Here is a 10692-nt window from a genome sequence, read left to right as displayed (position 1 = left end):
CTAACATTTAAAGGTTAAGATAGCGTTTGTAAAAGATTAACTCATGTAACATTTAGCTTTTAACTTTTTATGAAAATCTATTCAAACAGCTAAACATTACTCAAACAGCTAACATCTATCAATACAGCTAATTTTACCAAACATGCCATATGTAAATACCTATAATTCAAAATAAGGATAGAGATAAAGTAAGAAATAGGACAATTTTATGCTAAGGAATTTGCTTCCCGTGTCCAAAGGAAGTGATTTTGTCAACTTGGTGGGAGGTTAGATACTCCCTATATTTCATTAAATTTCACGATTTTTAACTTTTTATAAAGTTAAAAAAAAAACTTGGTTGACTAAATTATTTTTAATTAATATTAATTTAATGGAAATAAAGTTCAACACAGATATCTAAACAATGGTAAAATTAAAATAAAATAATTAATGTTATTTTAATTTTTTTAAAATGCCATCTAAATGAAAAAATTGTTAAATTTAACGGAATTAGGAAATACTCTTTTAAACTCTGATCAATTTTAAAAAATTATTAAATAATCTTTTAAATTCAACAATTAGTAATTCTCTGTCAATAACTAATACCAACAATTAATTGTGATGGTAGAACAATCTAAACACATTAGATTAGCTGATTTTATTTTACTTTTTTAAAGATGTAAGAACAAAGAGCGGAAATTTTGGATTCTAGTCTTCCATTTACTATTATTATAACAATGTTCACTGTTTTAGCAAGAACATTAAGGAAAGCTATTATCGCTCTTTTATCTATTTTACTTTCCATAAATAAAGAAAACATAGTTATTTAATCAATCGAAACAATTTAGGGTTTATCCAGCAATATTATTTATTTTAATAATTATTAGCTATTGTAGCAGTTATTACCGGTTAACTATTAATTTTTACCTAATTAGTTATTTATACAGCGGTTTAAATTAGAAGTATTCAATGATTGTTGTTTAACTTAAAAGGCATTAATTATTTAATTAGTTGATTTCAGAGAAAATAATGAATATGATTATAAAAAAATTTTAATTTAAAACTAAACAGTAAATGCTAAAAACTAAACGTTATAGTGTTTTACATTTCATAAAAACTCTCTCAATATCTTAAACACTATTATAAAAGTTATGTTACCAAACACTATAATTAACAAAAATATAGTTTGACTTAGTCAAAACGCTAAAAGTTAGTTCAAAAGTTGTTATCGAACATGACCTTAGTTTAGCAGTATATAACTATATATATGCTATCATATCATTACCTTGCTTATATATAGGATTTACTCGGTAAATTAACTGTTCTGGTAGCTGTTAGTTTTTTACTAGAATTTAGTTGTTAGTTATTTGAATAGCTTTTCATAAAACGCTAAAAGTTAAATATTACATAGGTTAAATTTTTATAAAACGCTACTTTAACCTCTAAAAACTATGTTATTGAACATTATGAAAATAGTATTTAACGTTTTGAGCAATCAAAATGCTCAAAGTTACTAAAAAAATTATCACCGAACACAGATATAGTATTCATAAAAAACAAATTCTACCAATACTTTTTACTTTACTGTTTGAAATAAATGAATTCCACTATTAAGTTTTACAAAATTCATTTATAGATTCAAATTTTTATATTTGCCATGAAAAATATGAAAATTTAAATTCTTCGGATATAACTTCGTTTATTAAGTATAACTAAATTAAATTTCATCTAAATGCTGAATTTGCTAATGTATTCAATAAAAAAATCATTTTAAATATGAAAATTTATTATAAATTAATTTTAGATTTTAGTTTCTAAATTTTAAATTTGTAATCAAGAGGAAGAGGCACATCAAAGCCCCGTTTCATGTAAAGCAAAGCAAGTTGGAGAGATGATTCTGATTTGTGATGTGATGAGGTCTTTCTGCAGAAACACGCATTTGTACTCTCTCAGATTGAATTCTCTCTTTGACTGATCAGCATGCAGAGATACTTACGATACAATGCAACTCCTTTTCTTTTCTCTTTTCTCTTTTCCTCTCAACTTTCTTTCCATCACTAATATCACACATATAACGAGACAGCACGAGGCTGTGTCAGTTTAGACCAACTTCTTTGTTTTCTTCTTTCAAATCTTTGACTCCCACTCTCTTTCTTTCTTGTATCCACGATGACCTCTTATTTGACCATTCATCTCTTCTACTTTAGATATATAATTCTCATTTAAATATTAGAGTTTTATTAAATGGTTGAAGTCTCAAATGTCTAAAATGTATAATGTGTTCGACATCAGTTTTCTTACACGAAGTTTTTAATATTTTGACTAAATATTATTTTTTTTAAATTCGGTAATGCAACAGTTAAATTAATTTTGTAATGTTTTATAAAAAGTTAACTCATATAACATTTAATTTTTAGCTTTTTATGAAAAGTTATTCAAATAACTAACAGTTAAACGTTACTAAAATAACTAATTTTGCTGAACAAGTCTTAGGTTATGAAAAAATAACGAGACTGTTAAATAAATTTGATAGCGCTGCTTGATAAATTTATAGTATTTAAAAAAAAATCAACATCAATGATCAAGAACAGTAAATACTTAGAAATCATTCATGGTAATTATTTGTAATCACCATAGGAAAAATAGTGTGGTTGCAATTGTTTTTACTGAAGGATAAAAATATGTAGTTTCTTTGGATGTTTATGGACGGTCAGGAATTCAAGAAAAGCTGAAACACCTTTTGTTAGAGATAAAAGAAGAGAAGAGAAGTCATCTTACTTTTTTTTTTTTTTGAAAGAAAGAAGTCATCTTACTTTATCATGCATACGATGCAATTTGCATTCATCTTCTTGGACTCTTATGGGTATAGGTATATATTTATTTGTATGCCTATAACATAGCTACTGCTAGTAGCTGGCTTTGGACGTCAGTAGTCAACCTGGGCATAACATACAACCAACGTACTTCAAGATCCCTCTCAATTTTTCATAGGTTTGTCCTCAAGTTGCTTTCCTTCAGAATTAAAATATTTGCAGTAAGTAAAATAATTTTTTTTGTCCTGCACCCCTTATAAGTAAATAGTAAAATAAAGAACATTTCCTTCCTACAATGACTTCAAGCTATTGCGACTTGTGCGAGTTAGAAAATATAATATCATTTTTTAAAATATTTTTATAACCTTCAATTTCACTCATAATTTTTTGAATCAACCTTTGTACCCTAAGCACTCTAAACTTATCAACCTAATTGCAAGTACACATTAATTTGCTTTTAGGGTAATTGTACTCTAAAGGTGAATTATAACACTCTGAACTCGTCAATTTGTTGCAATTCCAACTTTATGCAATTCCAACTTTGATTTTAAAATTGAACCAATTTTAAGATGCAAAAATGATGAGTTGGATACTAATTGAATCAATTTTAAGATATAAAAATAAGATAAATTTTTTCTTTTAATTCAAATGTTATGTATTGCATTTAATTAAGTTTGGATTGATTATGATATCCATTTCCAAATTATTTTAATTATAATTCTAACCTTAATTTAATTTTAGGGTGAATTTGCAATGAATCGAAAAGTTGAGGGTGCTTTAAGTAAACTAGAGTGTAATTGCAGTTATGTGAATAAGTTTAGAGTGTCTAGGGTATAAAGATTGATTTAGGGTAGAATTGCAACTACTCAAAAGGTTAAGGGTGAAATTGATAGTTAGACCTTTATAATACATAAAAAAGTTGTTTGCATGAGTTATTGTTTTTCTCCAATAATCTCATATCACCGGTGTGACCCATTTTTCTTTTCATTTGTTTTCTCAACGATCCTCATATTTGTATCTTTTAATACAAATTTGAATTATTATTATTGTCTATATCTTGAGATTTCACTCCCAGATCTAATTATGAATTATTGTTGTCAGTATTATGGTGATTTTGTGTATGATATTTTGTTATTTGGACAGTTACATAGAAAGAAATACAAATCTCTTTCCTCATAAAAAAGAAATATGAATGTTATCAAATCGGATTTATAGAAAGACTATAAAGTTGAACAATGGCCATGAATAGCCACTAAGTGAAGTAAGCGATCGCTTATGATACAAATATTATGTTCTATTAATCCAATCAGATACTTCAAATCAAATATGTGTTTTTTTATTCTTTGTATAAGAGGGTTTTTATTAGGTGTTTTAGATAAAAATATAAAAATATATTGATTTGTATCTCATATTTATATATAGTTTCCTCTTCATGAAATTTTTAGTTTGATTTATTTTTAAAAGAAAATATTGTTTTGTAAAACGTGTTTTTTTTAAAAAAAAATTAGTAAATTACAAAATAAATAATAATTTTATTAAAATTATTATTCATATATCAATAATAGTAAAACTAACGTCAATGCTTGGTGGTTGTTTTAATGTTGGAAAGTTAAAATAAAAAATTGAAATAACATTTTTTTTTCATTTAATCATCCAGTATCCGAAGTCAACTGGAGGGCAAAGCGCTCTCTTCCGAGTGTTGGAAGGACTTCATATCCAGAGCTTCAACTTGAGACCTCTGATTAAAAGAGAAAAGATCTCTGCATCTTATCTCACTCTGTAAAAATAAAAAAATTGAAATAACATTGATTTCCCACTTGTTTATATATTATATAATTTGGTCAAAAAGGACTATTTTAAATTAATTTAGGGTAGAAATTCTAACTTATCATCCATTTACATCAATTTTTGAACAATCAAATCGCATTTTAACTCAACTAATTTAATTTGATTTTGTTCAATTTTCATATAATTTAGCTTTAGATTTGATTAAACTCACCGAGCTGATTCATTTCGACTTAAACCAATTAAATGGAATGCTCACTTCTAATTTTATTCTTATTGTTTTGCTTATATTTCTTTCTCTAAATTGTCCTCTTTCTGTGTTTATTTTTCATTTGTTTTTCTTTTTCGTTGATTTTACATTGGAATATATATATATATATATATATATATATAAAAGAATATAAAAATTATAAAAGAATTTTATTTTTTTTAAAAAAAAAGGAGATATAAAACAATGGAAAGTGAAAACAAATGATAAAAAGAGAAAAAAATAAATATTTTAATGAAAAAGTTAATTTAGTGAAACAGTTATTCATATAATTATTTAAATTAATTTATAATTCCATTATTTAATAAAGAACTTAATATTTTATTCAAATGAAAAAAATTAATTATAATGAAAAAAAATAAGCGCTACATCAATACTTTCATGATCTAAAATGTTGTTATATCGGCTCTCATATTTTAGAAATTATATATTTATATAGATAGATATAGATTGTCTATTTTGTTTTTTTAATAAAATATTAACCAGCTAATTAATTAAACTTAATTGTAAAACAATTCTGTTAATATAGTTAATTAGTAAAATAAAAGTTTCAACACTAAAATAGAAAAGTAGCGAAATTCACATGCCGATTATATAATTATTCTAAAATTTTTTGCTTTGTTGCTTTAATTTGAATAATTTGATGGCAATGGAGATGAAATCAAAAGTTCAGAATTTTGTAGCGAGAATCTATAAATGAATAACAAAATTGAGTGTAGAAAACACAAATTTTGGAAGTCCAAAATAATAATAACTATAAGAATACATGAGAGTTAGAAAGAACATTATAATAATAATAATAATAAACAATAAAAAATTAAATTTTCTAATAAAAATATAAGAAACAAAATTGAAAGTAGTTAAAAATATAGTTATATAATAAATTTTAAACTACAATATATTAAAGAAAAATGCAATAACTAAAAAGGTAAGATGTAAAAGAAAAATATATAAATAATTTAGTATCTATATCTCTCTATATCTATATAAATATATAAAAGTTGAGTCCTAAAAGTTTATATGGCATCATTTTAACGTAATAAGGTGTTTATGTGACAATATTAATCTATTGAGTTGGAAATAATTTTTATATTTTAAAAAATTATTTTTAATATTATTAATAGAGAATTTAATTAATATCATTAATATTTTTAGTTTTAAAATAATTAATAAATTAATAATATCATCAATATTTTTAAAAAACTTTTCACTTTCTTTTTATAAATAATTAACAATGTGATTAACATTTTCTCTTTCATTTTCCTTTTTTTTCCTTTCCTATTTTTACGGAATTTATATAAATATCCATTTCAATATAAATGAAACCATAAAAAAAATCACGTCATATTTTCAGCAAAAAAAAAGAATTCCTTGCAAATAATACAAAACTATTTTCATGGCATTTAATAAATTTGAGCTTGATCAATGTGGTGATGGTGATGAAATTACAAAATATATTCAGTTCTCAATGATCAATTAAGGTATGATTAAATTGATATGTATGTTTTCTTTTGTGAATAGAGATGACAGTATTTCTCAACCTATTTCAAATCAGGGCAAACTTTAAGGAAATTTTTTTTATATTTTTAATCTTTATTGGATTTATGCCCATATTTTAAACTATTTATTCAAAATGAATTCAATAATAATTGATATTTATAAAAATTATTTTAAAACCTACTAAAATATTTCTAGAAAATAAAAAATTAAAGATTAATTATAAGGTTGATTTATGTATGTATATGTTAATATATTGATCATTTTGCAAGAATTTACCAAAAAAAAAATTATTTTTTACTTTATTTCTTTGGAAATTAGTAAGTATAATATACTTGATATTTGAATTATTGAAAGTGATTATTTGTTTGCATCTTCACATCAAGTGGATGAAGAAAGATAACATCCGCACGCTTTGCACGAGAAGACCACTAATTTATATTCAAATGCAAAGATCAAATTCCTTCAAAAAAAAGTGAAGATCAAATTAAATTAATTTAAATAATTCATACTATACACAAATATATTTGATATTATTTATGAGTTGAATCAATAGGTTTACCTAGTGAATATGTAATCATAAAGATGAGTTACTCAATACAATTCATGATATTTTCAAATCCGTCGTATTAAGCTCAATTAGGTTAAATTGGATTATAACATATTGCTTGCATCTCTACATATATAAAACCCGTCACTTCTTAGATTTTCCACTCCCAAACAAAGTTTAATTTTTTTCTTTTTATATAAATAGTTAAATAAAATCCTTTTAACGGTAATAATTTTAATTTTTAATTTTTAATCTATCATTAAAATTCATCCGAAAATACAGTTAAATCTTTGCTAGAGTTAGCATAGGCGGTAAAGCTATGTGTTAGTCGTTGAGATACACGCACAGCCTTAAACCGAATTCTGCTAACTGAAGATTATTGCACGCAGTTGGACCACTACCTAGGGCTTTAGCTTGAATCATACAGCTATGTTGACCCAAAGAGCTAAAGAGGTATTACTCCAGAAAGATGATGAATGCTAATTACTGCACTCTGCGTTTTCCTAGGAGCCAAACATTTTTGGTAATTTGCATCCAACTTCCAACCAATTTGTTCTCAAATGAACTGAATCTTTAAAAATTTTGATATTTTTCAAATTCAAACTCTACACTTCATGATTCTTTTGATTTTTTTTTTCTCGATATAAATATTTGGGTCTTTTAAGTTTGATTATAATTAAAATTTTCTCTCTTTTAATTAGTAAGTATACCAATTAATGATTAAACAGGTATTCGACATAGTTTTTCAAGTATCTTTTAGCATTCTGATATACTATTTTTTTAAGGTAACGTTTTATAAAAAGTTAATCCTATAACATTTAGCTTTTAGCTTGTTATAAAAAATTAAATGCTACTAAAATAAATAACAACTATCAAAATAGTTAATTTTGTCGAACATGCTCTAAATAGTCCCGTTAATCTATTTGATTATTCCACACAAAAATATTACCTAAGGGGATTAAACTCTGTAATATTTAACTATTTAGTGTTTCACATTTAATATAATGTTGTTATTTAATTTCTCATTTAACAACAAAAAAAGACACATTATAAAGGAAAAAAAAGAGTAAAACGGAGCTAAACTTTAAATACTAATCAGTATATTTATCAAATAAGAAGGATGAAATTATAATTATAATTATAACTAAATCTGAAGTATAAATAACTATTTACCGTAAATATTATTTAATGGCACTCATTTGCATAAAAAGTGAATATAAAATTAGATTTTAAATAAAAATATAAAGAATTAATACGAGTATGTGCTAGCTATTGTTAGATTAGGTACGTGAACATCTACTATGGGTTTGGACTTAGAAGAAGATATGGAATGGAGGTGCTTGGGATTCCATCTTTTGCTCGTGCGCCCATTCAATTCATAATGTAAATGGACCACATTTTGCACGCCCACTACCCAACTTATAACACTCAATAATGTCCAATGCTTGCATACAATCATATTTCTATTATTGCTTTCAAAATTATTCAACATCTAACTAGGGATTGTTTGTTTTAGCTTAATCACAATTTTAACTTATTTATTCAGATAATAAGAAATACATTTACCAATAAATTATTTATTTAAATTTATAAATTAAATTTTGGCTGAATGAAAAAGTTTTTTTAGAGTTGATTCAAATTCAATAAGTTTCGTAACTTATCGGAAGAAATGATAAAATTGCCACCACAATTATAAAATAATACTATTAGACAAGACATTTTTTTTTTAACATAAAAAATAATAATGCATTAACTTTGATAATTAGAAAACAAATTAGAGGGAATCGTATCTCAAATAAAGAGATTAGTATGATGGTAGAAAGCTCTTGCTAAACAATTAGTACCCATTTTAGCTTGTCTTCTAATCAAACGAACTGAAATGTCATTTCGACTATGAAGAACAAACTAACGATCCTCAACTATTTATGAAAGTCAGAACAATCAATTAAGGAAGAGTAAATAGCATAAACTATTTATTTTGTACCACATATTAATTATTCAAAAAAATCAGTTTTTTGCATCACTTCTTAATCATTCAGCTTAATAAAATAGTAATTCAAATTAGCACTCAAAATTCAAACAAGCAATCTTTAATCAAAATTATTTAAAATGATTTATTTCAGAATTGTTTTAATGCGGTGAGGAGTATTTAAGAAATGGTATCCTTTAATTCAGGCTTTTGTTTGTCTTAACGATTCACAAAACTGACTAATCTCCAGTTACTCTCAGAAGTAAAGGAGTTGGCCTCATGGGAGTTTATATTGCGGAGGATTAAAACTATGATATAAAACATGGTGATTGATCCCGCAAGTGCTCTTTGCTACTGAGCTACCAACATTCGAATTAAAAGGGAAAATATTAAATTTAATTTACTTGAATACTTTTACATTTTACAAATATAAATAATTTCAATCGATGATAACCACTTTAATCGATTGTCAAACAAAATGGCTTTCAGGTAATGTCATTGTCAATGGCCAAAAGTTCCTATAAAAAAAATAGCATATGATAATATATATATATATATATCCGATTAATGCAGACACTATATATGGTTAGATGAATTTCATATTTAATGTTAAACATAAAAAGTATGTATTTATTGCAGAAGGTTGAATCATAAAGAAATAACTTAAAGATTTGTAATTAATGGAATGGATAGTGAACTTAAGACAAATTAATTGAGTTTATGAAAGTGGATTTCTACTAATTCCTCATTTATAAGCCTATCTATGTACAGGTAAATGGATTTTAATACGGTATCAGAGTCTCTCTCCCTAAATTGTGTTTAAAGAGTGGGTTGAATGATGGATCTCTTCTCCAGAGATTATTCCAATTGCACTTCACCAAATGTATTGGGAGATGAATCCTATGCGTCAAGGAATTAGCCCAGTTGCATTTGAGGAGAGATGAATCGCACATGTCTAGGAGAAATTCTTAAGTAGATTCAATCCACTGCATCAGCTATAAACTCATCAAATAAAATAAACTCACATTAGCAATTTATTTATTTTTAATTTATTTCTTTTACCCTTCCCGTTTGGTTAGATATAGAAAAAGTAGTTACGATTAATTTAGAAGTTGCTTATAAAAAAATAAATTATTGATGTGCCATTATTTCGTTGGATGACTTTGTTTTTCTAGTTATTATCTTCGTTTTTAAATACTTATCACATTTGAAATTTTACTTTTTTTTTAAAAAAAATATTAAATTTATCTAAACTATAATAAATGATTAAGTAAATTGACTATATTGCCCTTGATTTAATATATCAAAACACCGAATTTTTAGAAATTGAAACAATAATTATTAATAATGTACAAAGGATAAATATGAAAAAGAAAAATTTTATTACTCTTTGAAATCATAAATATGATAAATATTTTGAAACATAATATATTTTCAAACGTGATAAATATTAAAAAACAAGATAGTATATAAGTTTTTTAAAAGAGAGATAGGGTGGAATTTTTGGAGGAATATTTTCAACATTCTAAAAAAAAGGCAGGGTTAAAAAGTATAGGGAAGGCAAAGGCATCGGCAGATGGGCAGAAAGTAAGCAACGAAAAAGAGGAAGAAATAGTAGAAGGCCAAATCTGAGTGGTGATTGCACGTGCAACCCATGTGGTCCCAGAAGCCACAGAATCATTACAAAGTGGGGACAACTCATACAGACCCGTGCGTGTGGTTTTTTCTTTTTTTCTTTTTTTTTTTTTAATTTTTTTAAAAAAATAAAGGTTGAATTGAGAGTGAAAGTGGGGTTTCCTTCCATAAAGGAAAGGATAGGAATCAAAGAGAT

This window comes from Jatropha curcas, chromosome 3 (genome assembly GCF_041381405.1).
Source record: "Jatropha curcas cultivar XTBG-Jc1 chromosome 3, XTBG_Jcur_1.0, whole genome shotgun sequence".
Taxonomy (NCBI): domain Eukaryota; kingdom Viridiplantae; phylum Streptophyta; class Magnoliopsida; order Malpighiales; family Euphorbiaceae; genus Jatropha; species Jatropha curcas.
Note: the sequence above shows the minus strand (reverse complement) of the source record.